The sequence below is a fragment of the Myxocyprinus asiaticus genome, chromosome 36 (assembly GCF_019703515.2).
Source record: "Myxocyprinus asiaticus isolate MX2 ecotype Aquarium Trade chromosome 36, UBuf_Myxa_2, whole genome shotgun sequence".
Classification (NCBI taxonomy): Eukaryota; Metazoa; Chordata; class Actinopteri; order Cypriniformes; family Catostomidae; genus Myxocyprinus; species Myxocyprinus asiaticus.
The window spans coordinates 17470116-17492756 of NC_059379.1; the positions used below are offsets into that span (position 1 = coordinate 17470116).

Below are 22641 nucleotides of genomic sequence, written 5' to 3' on the forward strand. Positions count from 1 at the left end.
AAAAAACGAATGCGGAAACAGAAAGAAATGGAGAAAAGTTAATTCACCTGTATGCTAATTCAACAGAACTAGCTCCGTCTGCAGCCTCTGGGAGCATCTATGCAGACAGCAAAGACAACTGAACCCAATACCTCTGTTGTATTGGAGCAGGGCTTACTAACATGCTCTTGGACACCATGCAGGTCATCTCACTCAAGTGAACGTGTGGATGTGGTTTGCAGATGCCGAAATATCCGTCAACACAAACTGAACAAGCCTACACTGTAAACATGTTTTCTTTTTGAATCGTTAGCTGTAAATGATGGATGTTAGTGTTCATGGTGAAACCGTGTGATAAACGAGGACCCTAGATTCCCATCAGGGTAAAATCATTCATATCTGCAGCAGAAATGGTGCAATGCTGAATACTAAAGGTTAGGGTTTTGAAAAATAAATAAGTTTAAGCAATACTAATAGTGTTGCTTGCCTTAGCAAACACCACTAATGACTTTGTCTTCTCTCACACACAAAATCCCAGTCGGTCCCACATACACAAGCGCACAAGGCCAAGCCACCTCCAAATGTAAACAATTACATTTCTGATTAAAGCTTTCCACTTCAAACATCGAATAGTGTTTACCCCAAAAGAGCAGCCGATAGAATACCAGCAGACAGCCAAGTATGTGTGTATATGTGCATTTGTGTTTGTCCTCTTAAATGGTTTTCAGTGAACACATGATTATCTCATGCATGCACGCTATACAAAAACACACACATACTTTTTAATATGCAGTCCTGTGCTGTGACCTGGAGTGTGCAGTTGCACAAAGGGTGAATAGTGTGCTGTCTTGATTCCTTACTGCTCGGCTCAGTGTGACTCCAACCTCCGTAGCAACACTGAGACACAGGCTTTTTTGTCCGACCCTTGAGTGTGACTGACTGGGCTCTCTTGTCTTATTGTGATGATGTCAGCACTCACAACTGCAAAAGCATTGTTCAGCTTGACTTGAGTAAAATGGCTTTATCTACAAATCAAGTCCCTAACGTCAGTCTGGCATGTATTAAACTGTAAGCTTGTTATGGTAAAGCTTTAACAGCAGACAAAGACAATCATTCTGACAGTGACAATATACTGGGGTATAATATCAATTCCAAATACAAAATTTAAGGTACATTTCCTTGTCTAAAATATGAGCCCTACAAAAACCTTGTGCTTCCTTGTATTAAAAGTTACAGTGTGTAATTTCTGTGTCACTAGCCCCATCAAGAGGAATCTCCCTGTCTCATTGGTTGGACAAACAGGTACCCATAAATTGGTCTCACTACTAACTTTGCCACTGGTCAGGCCAATGCTACTGTGTTGGGGTGGTTGGGATGGTCAAACAAACAGATCAATATTTTAATAGTGCCACAAAGCCACAGTTTTGACACTTTTGGGGGAAATCAACCAACAAATGTCTTATTATAGTTGTCTGTGCATTTAAGCCGGTATAGGAGAAAGTATTTTAATAATAAGATTTTGCCAAAACTATGAACATTTTACAGTGACATCTGTTAAAAGTTAAAGATGTGTAATTTTTCAGTCTCTGAAGTCTATAAACCCAACGGAATCAAAACAGGCTTTCAGCTCATCACAGAATAAAATGACTGTAGGTGTTTTTGTTGTCGTTTCAAAACACTAGTTTAGCAACAGACACAAACATATTTAACAGGCTATGGTTAGAATTGCACACAGATGTACCAAGGTCTAAATTAGGCCAGAGCGACTGCATGTCAAAAGGAGGAGAGGCAAAATTATAGCCTTCAGCCTTGGACTCTGGTATTAAACTGCAACTGGTGAGCTTCAATGATGCCATTATTACCAGTCACATGACCAAAGGCAAGAGGCCTAACACTGATGATGTCTAATGAAAAGTCTTTTTAAAAAGCCTCCAACTGAAACCATTTAGGGAAGGTAAACCTAAAAGAGTGTGACTGCCTGGATTCCACAAATATGTAGACAACATGAGAACAAAATAGAGAAATGAATATTTATGGTTAAATTATAAAATCACTATTTAATCACTATTAAGTTTTCAGTCAGGGCCATTTTTAAAGACTTACTGTACTGACAGTAAAGTGAGACTTTGTTTTCTTCTTTTAAAGGTGCACTCAGTAACTTTTTAGTGGTGTGGATGCAGCATCTTTCAAAATGAATAGTTTTCAGTTGCTGATGCCATTGTAGAAATTCACTATTCACAATCAGCCATGATTAATTTAATCCAAGAGTGAAAGTGTCCAATAACAAGATGGTTACTGAGATTAAGCGAGGAGTCTTCAGCTGGTCATGTGATTCTAAAATGGCAGCGCCCTCAGAATAAAACAGCTTTTATCAGGTTACTCATATGACTAGAGTCCTCATCTCATGTGAGCGGTCATGTGGTCAGTGGTTATGTTCAAAACATTGCTCTGTTTGTTTGGGTAGCTTCTGGCTCAGCCAATGGCATGATATTGCACCAGGACTACCTGTTTTTTAAATGGAACAATTACAAATGGGGATGGGGCAGAAGGAGCAGTAAGAGTGTTTGGGAATCCTGTTAAAAATAATAATAATTATAATTATATATATATATATATATATATATATATATATATATATATATATATATATACAGTACTGTGCAAAAGTCTTAGGCACATAAGATGTTTCACAAAAGCATTTGTCTTAAGATGGTTATTTATATCTTCAGCTTTAGTGTGTCAATAGGAAAAATAAATGTTAGAAAAGATTAGAATAGAAGAACAGGGAGCCCTGCAACAGATGTCATGGCCCCCACAGAGCCCCCCACTTAACATCATGTCTGTCTGAGATTACATATATCGACAGAAGCAATTGAGACAGCCTAAACAGATAGAAGAACTGTGGTGAATTCTCCAAGAAGCTTGGAACATCCTATCTGCAACAACCAAGAAAAACTGTGTCCAGGTGTACCTAGGAGAATTGGTGCTGTTTTAAAGGAAAGGTGGTCACACCAAATATTGATTTTTTTATGTTTACTGGACTTTGTAAGACATTAAGTGATAAATGAAAACAAATTACTTCATTACTTTTGAAGACATCCTCACTATGCAACATTTTTCACAAGTGCCTAAAACTTTTGCACTAGTACTTTTGGTACCAAAACTGGGGCAGAAATTACACACTTTGCCTTTGAGAAAATAAAAAGTTATTCAAAAAGATACATAAGTTAGGACTGACTCCATCTGGATAGACTTGAAGTTTTGATGTTATTTCAGACAAGCCATTTTATATTTAGCATTTAAATTCCATTAGAATTCTGCCCAAACCTGTTGAGCTAAATTTGCCCCCTCTATTTTTTAGCAAGAGTAAGTTGCATCTGAAACTAGTCTAAAGATAATTTGCTTAAATTGAATGTTCTGAATCACTTTCACTTGGATATCATATTAACATAGACTATGGTGTGGCACTTTCTGTCTTGTACTCTGAATGCTAGTCCACCTCACAGTTCTTTAATACTATCTAAATCCACATGTGAAAATGTTTCTATTTTGTGCTTTTTTTTAAATTCTATTTAATACAGTTTTTTTTCCCCCATTACAAATTATATTATTGGCAGATAATAGTAAAAAATCTTAAATGTGTGAAATGTCATAATAAAATATTGTATAATATAAATACCTATTAATGTTTCTTAATAAAATCAAAAATAATTTTTTTTATTTCCAGGTATAAATTAGAGTTTGAATCCCAGATTTCGTTTGGACCACACTGTAAGTAAATCTATAAATGCATAAAAGTAAATAAATATATAATTTAAAAAAACTACACAGAAGAAGTTCAGAGCAGCAAAAGACTACAGCATATTAGGAAATGTCCCAATGAATACTGATTTAGAACAAGGTTCTTGATGCCAACATCTTGGCCTCAATCACTTTTTAAAAACCCCTCAGCTGTTATTAGACCCGAAGGACTCAGTTAGACTGTTAACGGTTCAAGAGTCAACACTATCCATTGAGCTCATTCACCTCAATACAGATTCTGTATCCGTCCTTGTTGCTCAAACAATGTGTCTGCTAGTAGGCCTTTGTAGGGTCACTGAAGATTCATGTCTTGACAAAAGGCCTTCGCTCTGTCCATTTTCTCTGTGAGTGCTAACAGCCGACAGCTTTCATTTCCTTGCTTTTGTATGTGTGTGGGTGCATGTGTTTGAAAGAGAGGATCTACAGCACTGAAGCGCTCTATGTGAATAATACATTCAAGCCCGCAGGTTCCCTTTAGCAAGCTCTGCCTGTTTAAGTGAGTGTAGCCTATGGAGACATCTATTACCATCTATTACCATTACGGTATGCTTCTCTCCTTCTCACTTGTTCTCAACATACTCTTCCTAATCATATTAAAATGCCAAAAATCACTCACACAGTATTTTTTTCTAAGTGCAAGACAAGGCTTTAAAGGGATAGTTCATTCAAAAATGCAATTTGTTTTCATTATTGACTCATACTCATGTCGTTCCAAACCCATATGACCTTGTTCTGTGGAACACAAAAGATACATTTTTGAAGAATATTCTTGACCACTCTTTATAATAAAAATGAATGAATTATGGGGCTGTCAAGCTTAAAAAAAAAAAACAATAAAAAAAAAAAAACACCATAAACGTATCCATAAAAAATATTCCAAGTCTTCAGAAGCCATACGATAGTTCTGTATGAAGAACAGATCTAAATTTAAGAGGCCCAGAATGTGTGTTCTACAGATGAAAAAGTCATCCAGGTTTTGAACAACACGAGGGCGAGTGAATAATGACATAATTTTACTACTTGGGTAAACTATTCATTTAATAGATTGCAAAAGCACGTGACATCCTTTCGGGAGTTAATTTCAAAGCCCATGTGCAAACACTTCAAAACCTGATTAGACCATCTTGATAATATTTTTCACCTTCAGAGATGTTTACTCTTCAACTGGAGCCAGAAAGTGGCAGACTGGACCTGTGAACAGAGAAACCCCCCACTGATTGCCCCGTAACGGCCAACTACCAGAGAGCGGGTCGGCGACAGATCAAACCAACACCCGAATGTATCTGACTCTAAACACAATGCTTTCAGCCAAAAGAGAAAAACAAGACAGGACAGGAGAAATAGAGCAAGAAAATGTGTGGAAGAAAAAAAGAATGGGGAGGAGAGATACCTTCAAACTGATCCCATTGAGACCCTCAAGGTTTCATTTAAGAAACTAGATTAAGCCCCCCAACAAATCACAGGATGCGAGGTAAGAGACATAATATGTCCTCTGGCTCACACGGAAAACCCCATTGCTGATAGAACACCATCCCAACGAAAGAAACTAGGTTACAACTTCATCAATGTTGAAAATCATCCAAAGCTTTGAAAAGTTTTCAGAAGAATAAAATGGCACGGAGTGTCATGCAGAAATGATTCGGCAAAGTCCAGAAAATTAATATTTAAAAGAGTCTCCCTTTATCCAAATGCATCTGATTAGAACAAGTTCTAATCTACATAAACCAGAACCCACAGCCATAAAAATATAGAGCAGAGTAATGACTTTCTAGAGGTAGGCCTATAACATCCTAGAATAAGGAATAACAACTAGAGCTGGGCAATAGATATCAAATATTCACAATATATTCAGTGTGATTTTGCTGGCAATATAAAATTAAGCAACATTGTGTATTTGATAATGATTTAAAATGCATTATTATTTTGGCCACCAGAATAGTTCACAATCGGTCTCACAACTTGCGAGTATGAATGTGATAAATCGTCTCAGATTTAAATTTCAGCAGCACAGACAGCAATAGAGTTGGTAAGTTCATTATGAAGATTGAATGATGATTTTAATGTGCTTTAAATTTGGCCATCAGAATAGTTGTGTGATCATTACTTGTCTCACAACTCGCAAGTATGAAAGCATTACAACAGAGACGTTTTAATAGTGTTTCAGATTTAAACTTCAGCTGCAAAAAAGGTGGTAAGTTAAATTAATTTCCATTAATCATTTCAAACTGTGAACATCTATTAGAATGTCTGTAAAAATATGTAGGTAAATGCTGTTTTTTATTACTATGCTCTGTTGTTATACTGTACATATAAAGAAAATGATTAAATATATTTTCTTCCTTGCTTTTATTTTGTGAAAAACATGAATTCTAACAAGATTTTTTTACTGTATTTTACTTCTTGCTTTAAACATTTGGATCTACATGGCAGCATTAGACCTTTTTCAAAGACTGTGATGGCATGTTTCTGCCTTATTTAGCAGATTTTACTGTATATAGCAAACTTTTTTACATTTTTCAATTATTTAGTGCAAATTTATAACACAAAGCTTTGTGTTATATTACCCTGGAATTAGTTTCAAAATAATAGTTTCCACAGCTGTGATGGGGTTTCCAATACAGCTGCTGAGGGACTGACAGTAAATTTGGCATCTTCTGTCTTCGTAATCCACCGTTTTTTTTTTCCTCTTGTGAAAATTCGTGGAAATGTAATAGTGGATTTTTTTTTTTTCTGTAGGAGCAAATGGGTAAGCAAAAATTGCTGAATATTTGCTGTGGTCTCCCATTCACTGATATAGACATTTACCCTGCAATAGTTCATTCCCTTTTCCAAAATACAGAAAAGTGAAAAAGGTCAATGGCTGTTTGGTTAAAATGTTACCAGCCTGGTCTCATGACATTAACGTGAACATTGCAAAACTGAAATTACATTCTTCATTCCATGTTTGGCTGCAGTTTCAAAGTGAAATGTCCAGCAGAGGGTGCCAAAACCGAGCAAAATGATGTTGTAATCAGACGAGATTTTAAAGGTGAATTTTAGATGGAGGTTTTAATGAGTAAAACATACCTCCCTGACCTAAAACTGGGCCCTAAATCTAACCAATAGTGTCCAGAAAGATAAATGAGAGTTTAACAAAACAGACATCCTTACCCTTAACCAAAACCTAATCCTATCCGATAGTGTTTTAAAATGCAAATTCGGGAAAAAAAAAACAAAAAAAAAAAAAACACACCTTTACTGAAGCAACCATGTCATTCCGTTTCACTTCTATGCCACTTTCACTTTTGCCTGGATTTGAACCGCGGTTGTCGAGCTCAAAGTCCAACACTCTATCATGTGAGCTACCAAGCAAGCTAACAATATAGAAATAAGTGTGTATATGTAGGTGGGTCTGTAATACAAGTGTTAAAATTCATGAGTAATAGAGTGAAACATTTATTTTTACAAAGTCATAAACAGCAATTTTACTCATGATTTCTGTGACAATAAATAAAATGCAGAGTTGTGTAGCGCCTCTAGTGTTCATTTCAACAGGACTGCAGCGAAATGTAGAAAGCGGCACATAAAAGTCAGTTTGCAAAAATGTACCGTATATAGAGTAACGTTCATTCTATGAGACCAGGTTGACTGATTCCCCTAACTGAAGAAAAAAGTGATCGCGATTAGTGGTTCTCGCTCTCAATGGAGCACGTGGTAAGTTGTGCGTGGATCGCAGAGAGTAGCATGAGCCTCCACATGCGGAGTCTCCAAGGTGTCATGCACGACGAGCCACGTGATAAAATGTGCGGATTAACTGTCTCAGAATCGGAGGCAACTGAGACTTGTCCTCTGGATTGAGGTGAGTAACCGCGCCACCACGAGGACCTACTAAGTAGTGGGAATTGGGCATTCCAAAAAAAAAAAAAAAAAAAAAAAAAAAAAAAAATATATAATCTTATATTGAATATCAATAAAAGGCTAAAACATATTGTGATCGCCCAGCCCTATTAAAAGACTACATTTATTTATGTTTGGGCTAAATGTTCAACACCCAGAATCTTGTCCAACCAAATGATATTACAAACGTACAGGCACGTTCAGAGCTTTGAGAAACTTGTATCAGTTTTGGCATGAGAAACACCCTCCTGCTACACAGGAAGTGCATGTTAGCAATAACACATGCACCTGAGCAGAGGAGAAAGAGACTATGATGATGTGTGAGAGAATTTATGAAAATCCATGAGTTTGTGTGTGTGTGAAAAATAAATACTGCTTTCCCTTGTGTGCTGTAACAATCTGCTCGAGTTCCTGTAGGTGGAGCATTGCATTCTATTGGGAAACAAGATCCCCACGATGCTGGGGGGTTTTCACTATAAATTTGCACATAATTGTCCACTCATATTCAACTAGATTCCTTGGGTAAAACCCTTCCACTCACTCTCATAAGACTGTAACTTCAAAACTACATCATCATGATCTGCTTGTCTAGTTACCGAGCACGGGTAGTTTCCAGAGCATGACGTGGTTCTCAGTGCCCCTCTGGCCTGGCACTTTAACGGTGCAGTTGCTTCATTCACCACTGCTATGATGGATGGCCAACACTGAATATGAATAACTAAACAGCCTCATTAATTTGCCAATCACTACTAATATCATTACACCAACCACCACACTCTGCCAACAACACACCCACTTATTCCGGCCGAGCTTTCCAGAAGATGTTTGCCTCATGCTAAAAAGGAAATTCCTTAAATTTACAACGCTGTTTATTTAATATTATGAGAATTTAAATCAGGTCAACCACTTAAAGGGATAGGCCAACCAAAAATGTAAATTCTGTCATCATTTACTCACCATTTTGTTGTTACAATCCTGTATGACTTTCTTCCATGAAGCACAAAAGAATATGATAGACAGAATGTTAGGCAGACATCCTCAGTTACCATTTACTTTCATTGTATAGGAAAGAGCAGCATTAACATTTTTCAAAATTTCTTCTCGTGATAGAAAGGAAAACAATGTGTTTGGAACATGATAAATCTGAATAAATTATGACAGAATTTTCCTTTTTTGGTGAACTATTCCCTTAAAGATTCCCCTTATTAACATCAAACAGTAGTGGAAACATTGTTAAGGACCGTTGCCATCAGTGAAAAGCCACAGGCGACCTCACATGGTAAGCGCATACATCACATGTAAAGCGTAGTAAACTGATTGCCCTCAGAGCAGCCACATCATTACAACCAATTCTCAGCACAGATTAAGGGGTGGAGAGGTGGAATATATAAAAATGGAACTTCAATACAGACTAAACTGAATTAATTTGGGGCAAACAGAGAGCAAGGAATAGACAAGAAAAGAGAAAGACAAGAATTAAGGGAAAAGTCAATTTCTGCCACTATACAGTGATGCACTGCCAGCTTTCTGCCCATTGACCAGTCCATCTTGAGCAACAAAAAAAAACAGCATTTATCTATCTGAGAATCCCAAAGTGAAAAGGTATTTCTAGTTCTATATAAATGATACCACATTCTCTGTAAAAAGCAGGCCTCAGGATTTGATGTAGTAGTCTAAGGACTAATGCCGAGTCATGACTTCCGCTATCGTACACGCTTCCTTGTTTTGTCACTGTGAGGTGCTTTACTGCAACTTCCTGAAAGTGTCAAAAGCAGTCACAATGACTTTGAAATACTAAGTGAGTGTAAAAGACTTAAACCTTAAACCCTTTTGATTCAGTCAATTAACTTCAGTATTATTTTAAGTAGTAGTATGCCTCAATCATGGTTTTAATATGTATCATTATGTAGATTTGAATTTGGCTCTAGAGAAGACGACTTGCATTTTTCAGGAAAACAATCTGGGTTAAAGGGGAAGTGTGCAATTTTCTCAATGTTAAAATACTTTCTCCCATGCCAACTTACTAAGCAGAGTCAAATATAAGTAATTCATTTTTAGGTTGATTTCCCCCAAAAGTATAAACACTGTGGTGCAATCAAAACATTGGCTCAACTAAAGTTGTGAGTTTGGGTTGAGACTTTCTGTTTGTATGACCAATGGCAGACAGGGGGATTGTTTGAAAAACCTGAAAAAATACAATTCTTTTTTTTCTTTTTTTTTTTTTTTTTTTTTGTGCAGAAAAATAACACACTTCATCCTGAAATATAGCTTTGGGAAGTGAGTTAATAAACTGTCTGTCACTGAAGCACTAAGACGGGCAAGGGCTGCATCCAAATTGTCAGGTCTCATTCTGCTGGATCTGTTTGCAGCTTTTGACACAGTAAACCACCACATTCTACTGTCAACCCTCATGGCAAAGGGCATCTCAGGAACCGTGCTCTGCTGGTTTGAACCTTAACTCACAGGTAGTTTTTTCAGGGTGTCTTGTATGAGAGCGGTGTCCAAGTCTCACCAACTAGCTACTTGAGTACCCCAGGGTTCAATGCTTGAACCCCTCCTCTTTTCCATTTACATGTCATCACTGTGATCTGTCATTCAGGCACATGGCTTCTATCATTGCTATGCCGATGATACACAACTCTACCTCTCAATCCAGCCTGATGATTCTACGGTAGCTGCTCAGATCTCTAGCTGCCTGGGAGACATTTCAGATTGGATGAAAGAACGCCACCTCTAACTCAATCCTGTAAAAACGGAGCTTCTCATGGTTCCGGCGAGCCCAGCTGTTCATCACAATTTCACCATTCAACTCCACTTGTCAAAGATTACACCATCCAGGACAGCCAGAAATCTTGATGTTATGTGTTCGACGATCAGTTGAACTTCTCAGACCACATTGCAAGGACTGCCCGATCATGCAGATTTGCTTTGTACAACATTAGGAAGATAAGATCCTTCTTCTCTGAGCATGATACACAACTCCTTGTCCAGGCTCTTATTTTATCCAGATTGGACTACTGCAATGCTCTTCTGGCAGGTCTTCCTGCATGTACAATCAAACCTCTGCAATTGATCAAGAATGCAGCAACACGATTGGTCTTCAACGAGCCCAAGAGAGGGCACGTTACACCTCTCTTCATCGAACTGCACTGGCTGCCAATGGTTGCTCTTGTTAAGTTTAAGGCATTGATGCTTGCTTACAGAACAACCACTGGCTCTGCACCCCCTATCTTCACTCATTCCTTCCAGTTTATGTGCCCGCCAGAAGCTTGCGTTCTGCAGGGGATCGGCGTCTCGCGGTGCCATCTAATAGAAAGTCAAGTCATTTTTATTTGTATAGCGCTTTTTACAACACACATCGTTTCAAAGCAGCTTTACAGAAAATGAAACCGTAATATCTATAAAGTCTTAGAGTTATCATTGAGTAGTCTGAATAAATATGAATGTAAATTGTGTATAAAAATAATTAAATAGTTAAATAATAACTGTATTTAGAACCCCAGTGACCATGCCACTACAAACACAAAAATCAATTTCCTGGACTTTTACTTCGACTGTGCCCCGCTGGTGGAACGACCTGTCGAACTCCACTCGAGCAGCTGTTTCTCTAGCCTCCTTCAAAAAACACCTAAAAACACAGCTCTCAAGTGAGTCCCCTCCCTAATAATGTACTCTTTGCTTAAAAAAAAAAAAAAAAATCTTTCCATTCTTCCTCTGTCTCTAACCTTTGAAACATGTATTACAGCACGTTGCTGCCTACCGTCTCCCCTAGGATGAATCGCTTCTATTGTTCTCCTCATTTTTAAGGCTCTTTGGATAAAAGCGTCTGCTAAATGAATAAATGTAAACATCCTGTAGCTCAGATTGCTTTCTGGATAAGTTAAATTAACGATTTGTCTTTTTAAAAACACGTCTAAATGCAAATAAGCCATCAGAAAGGAAACTCTTGTCTCCTTCATCCTCTTCTGTGGCTGCACCTCACTCTGTTTAACATAAAACCAGCATTCCCTGGCTGCATGACCCCAAAGATGCCATATACACTCACAGTAGTAAGTAAAGGGACAGGAAGCTTCCAACCCCAATTCAGAATCTAAGCCTGAATGAGAGAGGAAGAGACTCTAGCTTTTTTACAAGCTGCAGTGTCAGAATGACAGCAGCTGAAGCAGCAGAGGGCGAACATCTCACTCGCTATCAGCTGCTTCGCTCGGCGGCTTTATTTAGCCGTGGGAGTTACGAGGATATCCGGTGGGTGGCGGCCACTTCCTATGTGAGACCGAAGGTTAAGCTTTGGTCACAGGTCTGTGTAGCAGTGCTCGGAAGCAGGTAGCATACACTGTATCTCGGCAGAGAGCTTTCTACTGATTGTGCAAAGAGCAAGACAGCCATAGCGCTTCTAGAGCATTTTAATACTGGCATTTTTAGAAACTGTAATGTGCCTATGCAAATTAGATAGCAATTTTAGGGAGACCCAGGCTTAAAAAGAATGATCTTATCCAAAATGTGATGATTTCACTAAACATTACTTAAAATTTGTTTGTTTCGTCTTTTGGTTATGCCAATGTATTAATGTAGTTGATGCTTAACATGTCCATTGATTTTTTTTTTTTTTTTTTTTTATAACGTCAAGATTTTAGATTAAAATGTATGAATGTATTAAGGGACAGTGCATCTCTAAGGTCCTGTGACTGGTCACCATTTCTTTAAAGTTTATCAGCATTTTTAATCACCCTTTTGCCTTATTTAGCTTACTTTACATAGTCATGCAGTGACAAATACAATTTTAAATTAGAAATACCCAACCCTGCTGAACCAGCATGGAAATTCATGCCGGTTCAAGCTGGTTAGTCTAGCTGATGGACCATTGCAGCCATATTGTTCACAAGCAAAAAATAAAATAAAAAATGGTTAACCAGTTGACCAAGGACGTTTTGCTGGATAAACTAGTAATGAAGCTTTGTAGGGACACCAGCAATGCTGGTCTTTTCAACAGGGCATGCAGGCTCAATTAATACGAGGTCATTAAAGCTACATGCATAATAATGATAAAAGAATAAGCAAATTGAATCTGTGGCACAGAAGGTAGTGCACTTGCTCATTACACATAAAGAGCTGTTGGCACATGGAGAGTCCAGTCTAGGTCATGTCCCGATTCTGTTCCCCCTCTCTCTATCCAACTTTCCTATCTGCCTCTACTGTCCTCCAAAAGAGCTAATAAGCCCCAAAATAAAATTATTATAAAGACAGAATTAGTGAAATGCAGTTTAAAATAGTTTTAGATTAATTATAGCATGTCAGAAAACATCCCAAAAGTATTTCATTTCAACAATCCATTTGCTAAAGTTCAAATCTTGCAATGTAACATTAGAAAAATAAACAATAAAATCCATATCCTGTCCAAGTTAACTTAAACCTGTGTAGACAGACACATGAAAACATAGTGAAGCTCTGAGTTCATCACTGTATGGATCTGCTTGGTCAGCTCTGTTTGTTCTAGTATTTGGCACAGGCGCAGCAGGGGGGCAGCAGTGTCTCGACTCTCTTCGCTGTTTAAGAGCTTTCAGGGGATGGGAATGATTACTGCTCACAGGTCAATTAGTCAGTACACCACGGGACTATATTTAGACCATCTCAGCAGGTCCATCACTGGGTCAGGTCCAAATAACTTCGGTCTGTTTGTTCCGCTCTGTCCCAGGTTTCCATTTAGGAAGACTAGTGTTTTTTTGTCAAAGCAGGGGTGATCACACATCCAAAGCTCTCTCTCTCTCACTCTCTTTCTCCATCTGTCAGGTGTTCTAAGAGAGAGTTGGAAGAGAAACCGTGGGAAAAGATAGTGAATGGGACAAAGAGGAGAGATGAAAATCAGGATTATAAAACACAAGCCAGTTGCCTCCCAACAATGACCATAATGGGTTTCTTTTATTGGAAGTGTGTAGTTTAAGACATGCTGATAAGGCTATTTTTTGCTCCGCAGGGACTTTACTAGAGGGTGCGGTAAAAAGAGGGAGACAGTGTAATTAAACAGCTTCAGTGTTAGTTCACCAAAAAAATTTACTTGCCCTCATATTGTTCCAAACCCATATGATTTTCTATTTTTAATTAAACACTACATATGTTGTTTTAGAAGTCTCAGATGCCATTTCTGTATTTCTTAGAACATGAGAGCCATAGAAGACTGAGGACATTCAAAACTTCAACAGGATGTACAGAGTGTCATGTGACTATGTTTATGCTTTATCACTCAGATTGATCACAGGCCACAGCTCCTGTGTCAAAGCCTTTCTTATGTTGTCATGGTTACAGAACCCATGCATTGAATGACAGCTCTAAAATCCAACGAGTGGCCTTCAAATTCCTCTTCCTCCCAGGAACATTTATAAGGTGAAGTGCTAGACCAAAAGCCTCTCTTGCAATGCATCAAATCTCAATGCCTTGTATTAGTCGACTCTAAATTAGTGCTTGAAGCATTTGAGTAGACTTAACATGGCTCAAATGAGCAGTAAAATTTGAGGTTCACCCATCACAAAAGCTTGGCCTTACTTCGTGCTAAATAACTGGTATAGATTTCTCAAATACAGTGGCATGCAAAAGTTTGGGCACCCCTGATCAAAATTTCTGTTGCTGTGAATAGCTAAGCGAGCAAAAGATGCCCTGATTTCAAAAAGGCTTAAAGTTAAAGATGACACATTTCTTTAATATTTTAAGCAATTTTACTTTTTTATATACATCTTTTACAGTTTCAAAATAACAAAAAAGGGAAAAGGCCCGAAGCAAAAGTTTGGGCACCCTGCATGGTCAGTACTTTTTAACACCCCCTGGCAAGTATCACAGCTTGTAAAAGCTTTTTGTAGGCAGCTAAGTGTCTTTCAATTTTTGTTTGGGGGATTTTCGCCCATTCTTCCTTGCAAAAGGCTTCTAGTTCTGTGAGATTCTTGGGCTGTCTTGCATGCACTGCTCTTTTGAGGTCTATCCACAGATTTTCGATGACGTTTAGGTCAGGGGACTGTGAGGGCCATGGCAAAACCTTCAGCTTGCACCTCCTGAGGTAGTCCATTGTGGATTTTGAGGTGTGTTTAGGATCATTATCTTGTTGTAGAAGCAATCCTCTTTTCATCTTCAGCTTTTTTACAGATGGTGTAATGTTTGCTTCCAGAATTTGCTGGTATTTAATTTAATCCATTTTTTCCTCTACCAGTGAAATGTTCCCCTGTGCATCAACACAAGCATGATCGACCCACCCCCTTGCTTAACAGTTGGAGAGGTGTTCTTTTCTTGAAATTCTGCACCCTTTTTTTCTCCAAACATTCCTTTGCTCATTGCGGCCAAAAAGTTATATTTTAACTTCATCAGTCCGCAGGACTTGTTTCCAAAATGCATCAGACTTGTTTAGATGTTCATTTGCAAACTTCTGATGCTGAAATTTGTGGTGAGGATGCAGGAAAAGGTTTTCTTCTCATGACTCTTTCATGAAGGTCATATTTGTGCAGGTGTCGCTGCACAGTAGAACAGTGCACCACTACTTCAAAGTCTGCTAAATCTTCTTTAAGGTCTTTTGCAGTCAAACAGGGGTTTTGATTTGCCTTTCTAGCAATCCTACGAGGAGTTCTCTCTGAAGGTTTTCTTGGTCTTCCAGACCTCAACTTGAACTCCACCGTTCCTGTTAACTGCCATTTCTTAATTACATTATGAACTGAGGAAACGGCTATCTGAAAACGCTTTGCTATCTTCTTATAGCCTTCTCCTGCTTTGTGGGCATCAATTATTTTAATTTTCAGAGTGCTAGGCAGTTGCTTAGAGGAGCCCATGGCTGCTGATTGTTGGGACAAGATTTGAGGAGTCACAGTATGTATAAAGCTTTGAAATTTGCATCACCTGGCCTTTTCAAACGATGATTGTGAACAAGCCATAGCCCTAACAAGCTAATTAAGGCCTGAGAACTTGGTAAAAGTTATCTGAGAGCTCAAATCTCTTGGGGTGCCCAAACATTTGCATGGTGCTCCTTTCCCTTTTTTTCACTCTAAAATTGTACAAAATAAAAATAATACACTAATATTGCTTAAAATGTTGAAAAGAATGTTTCATCTTTAACTTTATGCCTTTTGGAGATCAGTTCATCTTCTACTCACTTAACTATTCACAGCAACAGAAATTTTGACCAGGGGTGCCCAAACTTTTGCATGCCACTGTAACCGTTTTCCCATGCCTGCAATCAAAGGAGGTTGAAAAAAAGAACCCACGTTTCACCACCACAGTTGTCAGGAGGCAAAACGGGGAGAGATTTTAATCCATAGCAAACAGGAGGTTCACCCACGCTCTCACCTGGGATCTCTCTTGGCCAGTGTAAGGAAGCCAGGAGGTTATGGGAGCCTGGGAATGTTTAGTATGAAGAAAGTGATCCGAAAGGAGCTGGAGCTGGGGGAATTGGACAGGAAACATGGAAAGTAACCCTTTCCTGCCTTAATAGGGTGAGAGAGAAAAAAAACTGCAAAGAAAAACAAGGCATTAAGGATTTGACTTATTTCCACACTAATGCAGGGTTGGAGACCTGTCAGCATAATTACGGGCAGAAGCCAGGAAAGAATACATTGCAATTTTATGAAAAGCACAGAAACATGTAGGTTGATGCAAAAACTCCATGGTGAGAACACTGGTGATTTGGTCCAAGACTTATTTTCAATCCTAATTAGTGCATAATGTTGTCCACAACAGGACACTAAAATGTTTGACATTTGCACTGTCCTTGGTTCCATTAACTGTACGAAATACATAATTTAATATATTAATGATAAAAAAAATTATTTTAAATAATAACAAGCAAAAAAAAGAAAGTATAATAGAAAGACCATTAAAAAAAAATAATTAAAAAAAAATCTTAATGCGTGAGCACGTAACAGAATGTGTACATTTATTTCAACACACAATCAGAAATTGCAAGCAATTGTATGGTCCACCAATAATTTTGTAAATACTCGAATGGCCCTTAAAAGGAAAAAGATTCTTCCCCCGGTTTATGACATGGTATCAGTCAAAAAACAAAACAAAATAAAAAAACACGGCAACAAAAATGCATAGCGTATCACCACTATCCTTGAAAGAGACCAATAAGCGGGCCCATATGGAATCTACAGACCATTTGGCATTTTGTGCGTTGATTTTAGGTGATAATCTGTGGAATTCTGGATTTAAAGGGGCATTCAGTAGTTCTCTAGCTAGCGTTAGCATTGCTCTTCTTCGTGTACTTTAAGTACCGATGTTACAGTGATGTTAGACGCTGTACTGCCATCTTTTGAAGTGGATCAGCATGATCGTCTCTGCTGTCCCCATCAGCTTTGGAATATCATTTGCAACTGGAAAATGCCGGAGTTTGAGGTAATTTCTAAAGTTATTTATTACTTCTATAATATATTTGCTTTGCCTAAAAACAAATGTCAGAAATGAAGTGAACATGCTTCTACTGTTAAGGATAGATTATTATTGTCCCTCATATCAATAATCTTTGGAGAGATTAGCATAAAATAAACCTCAATTATCTAGCGATACAGAATGTTATGGTAAAGGAAAGATTAGAATTGTTTTTGATGATCAAATTTAGCATGTCCATGAATACTGTATTTGAAGAACTCGTTTTATTTCCAAGCAACCAACGTCAAGGTTTACACAAAATCCACAACAATCGCTGTGCCAAGCTATTTTGCACAAAATTAATGAAGACATAGATGCCTTACCGCTACCGTTTGTTTGTTTTTTTTCTTCTTGCTTGAAGCAAGTTGCTTCAGACCTTTTTTTGCTTCTTCAGCAATACAGCTACTGGATCTCCTGTTGTCTCCGCTGCTAAAGCACGATAAATAAGTATGTTCCATTGTGTTCTGTCACCATGACAATGTTCCTTGTGTGTGTAAGCATACTTGGCAATAAAGCTCATTCTGATTCTTTTCGCTCTTCGCGTCACCAAACAACAATGTTCTAAGCATAACCAAGCGTATCTATCTACACAGGCGGCAGCCAATGAGCGCGAGGATTCTCTTCTTCGACGTTTAGTGAAACACCACGGGTCATGTGATTTCAACATGGCGAAACACATTGAAGGGGGTGACCCGCACCATGTAGAATAAAACACTTTTTATAGAAAACTATTATGAGTACAGTCTTCATCTCATGTGAGTGACCATTGACCATTCGGTTCAAACTTCACAAAAAACACAATTCACTCATTAATGTGTAAAACTTTTTAAATTGGCTCCAAACTACTGAATGCACCTTTAAACATGGTAAAATGTCTTAAACAAGGCTGAGACTACACTTTCCTTGCTAGATAAGACCACAGTTAAATTAGCCAAAAATATTAAATAAATGATCATGCAAAGGACTGGGGATGTGCACAACTTAGGCCACATCCAATATATTTTTGTTTGAAAATGCAATGATCTAGTTAGATTTTCGTCTCTCATCCACACTAGAACAGGGTTTTCCTTTGCATAAAACTGAGCTTTTGAAAACGCCCGCTAGTATTGGATACTTTCAAAAACAATGACGTTAGGTAACTGACTATGGAGTTTTAAACTAAAAATGTATTAGTGTGGAACATGGCCTTACATTCAAGTTCTGTGAAAATCTACAATTCTTCCAACGGAATTCGGCAGGCACAGATTCCGTGTGGACTTGCCAGCAGTAATCAAACCATATTATCAGCAACTTGCTCTTGAATGATATAACGGCCAAAGAGCAGCGCTGTTTCTGAGAGAATTATTTAGAAGGCAGAAAGCAAGTAGGAGAGAATGATCACAGGGGAGATAAAGAGAAGTTAAGCGCTGCAGTGTGTTCTTATCGATTTTTATAAATATTTCAAATCAATTTATGTCTGCACTGCCCACAGCATTTATTTTCTTTAACTTTCCGGCCAGAGGACATTTCTGCATGATATTGAACATGACTAACATTACCTAGGACAGCTCAGGAAACATCTCAGCTTTATAAAACAGGCAATGAGCAGATCGTTACACACGCTGTGTCACATGATCACTTCCTATAAGGGGAAGGATATGGTAATGAGGAACAAGACATCATGGTTCAAAGATTTGTAAGATTTTACATAGAAAACAAGAACTGGACTTACTTAATGCTAGGGCTGGGTAAAAATAACAGATTTTCTGATTAATTGTGATCTTCATTTTAAAAGTCCAAATTAGATTCTTAAAATCCCAAGAATAATCTTTAAATATATGCCTATTTTGAGAGAATGTGTTAAAATATTAGCTAAATATAATCCTTTTCCAGGCGGACATCAACATAATGAACATTATATTTATACATTATATATATATAAATTATTATAGTATATTATCTATAAATTTAGCCTGTAAATGCAAAAACAGAAATCTGTTCACAATGCATGTTATACACTGTATCATATGTAATAAAAACAATAGGCTTGCTGACGTTTACATGGGCAGTTATAATCGAACAACCGTGGGTTTTTGCGTTGTCAAGCTTCAGTCTTCATCTCTCTGTCCAAGTATACACAGTACCGTCACTCCCTATATGCACATTATGCAGTCTGCGTAGGGCACCAACTCCATAGGGGGGCACCATTATACCCTAGGGAAAACCAGAACCGCCACCTGCTGACCTTACGTGTACGTTAAACATTATTCAAGGACCTGGTAGCAGTCATGGAACACAGACGATGGCCTCATGCTCGCACTTTTGTACCACGCCAACCCCGCCACCAAATTCCCCCCCACCCCCTGTCCGACGATCGTGAAGCTCTGCGTAGGGCATCAATTTGGCCAGCGGCGGCACTGAGTATGCATGACACTCATGCATCTAATAGGTGAAGAAAGGACGCCAGCTTAATAGGTGATGTAGATGTTTTCCGGTTTACCTTTTGGGTCATATAGCGCATCGAACATATCAGCTACAGCGAGACCCACACAACAGGCACAACAACATGCTTGGTCAGATGTATGTTATCCGTTGTGCTTATGATGATGTCCAATGGCAGAAGATGATGCTATTTGCTCCTGGATTTGTCTAAATTTACGAGCTCTGCTTTGGTTCACTTTCATCCTTATAATCTCCATGTATAGCATAATAATGATGTTTAGACTGAGTAGAGATGTCATGAATAAATAGATGATTTAGAAAATATACAGTTTGTCTTAATTTTCCTAGCGATCGCTGATATTTGTTGTCTGTATACTTAAACAGTTCTGTACCTGTACCTGTCATTTGCTTCAGGCTGCATATTCAATAAAAATCATGCTTTCTGCCTCATTCTATAAATGGAATCCACATGAGATCAGAAAAAGAAGCTGTTATAACCACTTGATGATAATTGAAAGTATGACATTTGCAGTAGATAATGTGTAATTTTTAATGTTTACATCCTACATGGAGCTAATGCTACCGTGCTAACCTTTGCCATAGAACGCATCTGTTACCCTCTTTTATTGTATTTTATGATGGAATGTGTGAAAATAGTCCACATAAGATCATGAAAAAGTTTTTTATATTTTTATTAAAGAAAGACATTTATTGCTACTGCAAAGATAAACATTTACATGTTTAAAATGAGTGTTACTATGGCAGACAGATATGAAGATTAGTCAATGGACAAAAGGCGGCACATCAATAACTACATTTCCATGGACACCAGAAAGTGACTTATTGCGAGAAAGCGGGTTATTGCGAGAAAAAAGCATTCTGGTTTACATGCACAGTAAAAGCAGGATACTCTTTACTACCATATACATGCGGCTCGGTCAGTAAGCAGCTTTCTCCACAGCAGTGTAATTTCCCAGTGATGTTTGTGTAAATAACAAACATGGGATACAAGGAACACTTCACTATTTTATTCTTTGTTGCTTCACTTTATTTCCAGATATTCCAGAGTTGTTTGTTTTCTTAACTTTCTATCATGGCCTGCAGTGGTATTGCGGTGAAATAGTGGGGTTTCCCTCTTATATAAAACTCTGTGATTTCCCCAATATGAGCACATATGCAAACATGAGGGACAGTCGATTTTTACAATGGTTTGTATAAATGGGTATAGTTTATAGTGTATGTGATTTTCCCACTGTATTCCCAGAAATGTTCTGTCTGTCGATGGTCTGTTCCACATTTGCACACTCTTAAAACACCCATCAGAATGCTGTTTATGCATTTACAACAGACTAAAATTTAAAATTTCAAGCATTCGCCTTGTGTCCCTGCATTACAAACAATATAAATCAACCTCTGAAGGGCACATCAAAGGGAGAACAATCATTGTAGCCATGCTTTAATATAGCTTCAAACAGAATTTCCAATAAAAAATTACATAAAAGGTGAGTTCCGAATAAACGTTATATTTGAGCCCAACAACTTTCAGCCCTCCAAAGCTCTCACAGTGGATGGTGAAGTCTGCCAAGGGAATAGGGCATAGGGATGATCACTACTTAAATGCACACGTGCTTGTTGTTGTTGCTCTTCTTCTCTGCAAAGTGTTTGACTTCCGGGTTAAATTCACATCGCGCTGCACCTCTGTTTTTTGAGCATGAGCATGCGCATGATGCCAAGGTCTATTGTGAACCGACTGATTGGTGTACATGCTGGACGGGACCGATCTACAACCGCATTATCTAGTTCTGTTTGTACGATTTCAGTTGGACTGATGCGTATACATGACATTCTAAAAAGACACATTTATGCTTTAATCCTACTGAAATTGAACTTTGTGCATGTAAACGCACTTACTGTAACTGATATATGCCCAAATGAATCGATATTGAATTAACATCAGAATCTATGAGAGCTTTGAAATTTTATTGAATCAGGAAATCAGTGCCGATGCCCATTCCTACTGAATCCCAACTTGAATTGTAGTGAAATTTCATGAAGCTGTCATTTGTTTTACTTGTGCAGCTAAATATTCCCAAATCATACAATATTCCAAAAGGAGCAACAGGAGTCATATGACTATCAACTGATGAGAATTAATATATTCTCCCACATGTACCTCTCATCAAAATAAAGAAACCCATCAGGAATTACAGTGCTTTATGAAATAAAAACAAAAATGTGTTTCAATCACATTAATAACATTAATGTTCCCCAAAATAACAAGCAACGTTAAGAACCTAAAATTGGAATTTAGCAGAGAATAAATTCCCCTGGAGAAATCCCCATGAAATATAAATAGGAAACAGCATGTGTAGGAGTGAATAGAGGAATGGAGAGAACGAGAGAGAAGAGGTTACTTTGGCAACCTGACCAGGTGATAAAACAGCAGACATGCTCGATGGACAGCATATAAAAAATGTTTGTTATCTATCAGTCAGCTGAGGCAAAATGAAAGAACAGTCTGCCTTGCTTTATGCTGCTCCGTGTATGGGAAACCGATGCAAGCATATCCTTGGGGTGACATAATTTATTGAAATAAAATTCAGATGACTTTAAATATGTCTAACAAACACATCATGAGCGGGGCTTACCAAGAGTACATTGGGGATTATATGTAGCATGACATTGGCACACTATTCAGCAGTTGTCCCATCTGACTGTGAAAAGAGGAGGCCTTGATGATTCGTATGGTTTTATGTTACTCAATATTTGAATGCAACAAAGTTCTGCTATGCATGGACAAAATGCAGATGGTTTGCACTCATTGGCTCCCCTGTCAAAGTTTTGAGAGTTCCAGGAGAGGACTGTGGTTCCTTAAACTTGTTTCTTTAAAAACTGACTCCTCTGGGCAGGGTTTTAGTGCATTTCAATGGCCCATGCATTTCTCAGGGAAACTCTTGACATGCATTCTTTTCTCTGTCCAAGAATGAGGGAGATGTTCTTAAGATTTACGTTTTATCATTTTCCAGTGGTTTGGATCAAGTTGTGGATACAACATTTCCATAGCTAGAGCTCATCGACCTATATCAACCTCTATTCTGTGTGTCTAAAGCAGTATTCTGAAGAACTGCTTATCGAATAGCACAGGCGATGTAGCTTCGACTAATT

The 22641-nt window shown here is 38.1% G+C and overlaps 1 protein-coding gene across 10 annotated transcripts in view; it reads right to left on the bottom strand.

Annotated features, from left to right (window-relative positions):
• Positions 1–22641, bottom strand: part of LOC127426988 (zinc finger protein 438-like) — a 72246-nt gene that overhangs the window by 22001 nt on the left and 27604 nt on the right. Inside the window, exons 3-6 of one of the 10 annotated variants that reach the window (XM_051674254.1) lie at positions 18594–18676; positions 18247–18387; positions 15973–16135; positions 10301–13448 (exon numbers count right to left, since the gene is read on the bottom strand). The exons of 3 other annotated variants lie outside the window; for them this stretch is intronic. The gene's annotated coding sequence lies outside the window, so the exon portion shown is untranslated. 6 more of the 10 variants (XM_051674255.1, XM_051674253.1, XM_051674261.1 and 3 more) reach the window with 6 other exon arrangements.